Raw genomic sequence first — 1,914 nt, 5'->3', positions numbered from 1 at the left:
TGATAATAAAATAGATTTTTGAAAGAGCAATATTATTTATTATTAATTTTAAAATTATTTTATTTAAAAATAGATATCAGATAATATATTCATATATACAGGGTGTCCTTAAATTACGACATCATCCATCCTGGGCAGATAAGGCGGATTAAACTGAAAAGTCCTGTGCATTTTGCAATTTTCGCAATAGTTAACGAGATATTAAATACTAAAAATCGTCAAATTGGTCTTTAATCATTTTTTACTCAAATACTAACAACTTTACAGAAAAGCAACAAGAGATAAAAATTATTTTTTTTTTTTTTTTCATAAAGTTCTGAGAATTTTTTCGGAATTTTTTCTGAATTTTTTAATATCGTATTTTTTCATGTCGGTAAAAATAAAAAAATGCAATAATAAAAAGTTGATAAAAAATTCTGAAAAAAATCCTTAGAGTTCTATGAAAAGAAAATAAATGATTTTTGTCTCTTGCAGTTTTTCTGAAAAGTTGATAGTATTTGAATAAAAAATGACTAAAGATCAATATTTAGCGATTTTTAGTAATTAATATCTCGTAACCATTGCAAAACTTGCAAAATAGTAAAGGACTTTTTGACTCAGTTTAGTCCGCGCTCTACCTGCTCAGGATGGATGATGCCGTATTTGAAGGACACCCTATGTATATGTATGTACATATATGTCAACTGATTTACACCTAAATGAAATAAGCTTAAGAGATTGATAATAAATAATATCGCTCTTTCAAAAATCTATTTCATCATTTTTATTCCATCTTATTAGTAATTATTTTTTGTAAATAAATTTAACATTCTTTTTTTAAAAAGAAAATAAGTTTGGCCATAGAGGATTAATAAAATAAAGCTATTAAATTTTTTTCAAGAGCTCGATCTACAGAACTTTTGTCTATTGTACACTTTCCATGTGAGTTTGCTTGATCTCGATCATTCCTGTCGTCTCCCGTCTGCCAATTAATTGCCATAAGATCATCTCAGAGTACGCCGGCAAAAGTTAGGGTAGGTGATTAGTATTAAGAGAGCGCCGGCGGCATCACTCGCGGTGGAGTCAGCTCTAAAGGACAGTGAACTTGGTCCTCTAATTAATTACACCTCCTGTTAAACGAGCTTAACGCGGAAGTCACAGCGGCCGTGCTTATCGCTCATTTCAGACACGGCATACTGACTTACCCTAAGCTGTTCGTCTTCCATGTAGATAAGATTCTCGCAAAGAAGTCTAAGGTACCTGATAAGAAAAATGTAAGCCAAAAATGCAAGGATAATAAGTTAAAGTCAAACGAAATAATATTTTTGAGTTATAATTGTGAGTTATATTAAAAAATATATACGAGATTGAAGAAAATTGGTTTAATTAGATGTTAGATTAATTAACATTTTTAATAAATTATAGTATTTTTACATAAAATTATAATTACAATCTAATTTTTTTAATAAATTAGCAATTAATCTTTTTTCACAGTATATAATTATTAATAATATTTCTAATAATTAACAAATATATTTAATAATACTTTGATACTTCTACTATCTTTTATAAAAATGTTATAAGTACTTGCTAGTTTTTTTTATTTCCGGTATTTTTAACATTTATTGAATGCCAACGCTTGGAGAACTTTGTAATTTACTTCAAGGCGAGGAGCAACCTCTACCTAACTAACATTAGATCTAGACATAGAAATAACCAAACAAAACGCATAACTTTTTTAAATATGTTTAATATTTTTTCTTTATATTTTATTCAAAAAAATGTTTTTTCTAATGATTAGAATATTTGTAGTGCTTACAGTTATTTTTATCAAGTACTTTATAGACTTATATGTAGAAATATTTTCAAAAATAACAAGTATTATATGTATACTTCGCAGGTTACGGATTATTCATGTAACTTATATAAATATAT

Source organism: Trachymyrmex septentrionalis, unplaced genomic scaffold (genome assembly GCF_001594115.1).
Source record: "Trachymyrmex septentrionalis isolate Tsep2-gDNA-1 unplaced genomic scaffold, Tsep1.0 scaffold235, whole genome shotgun sequence".
Lineage (NCBI taxonomy): Eukaryota > Metazoa > Arthropoda > Insecta > Hymenoptera > Formicidae > Trachymyrmex > Trachymyrmex septentrionalis.
This window is presented reverse-complemented; position numbering follows the sequence as displayed.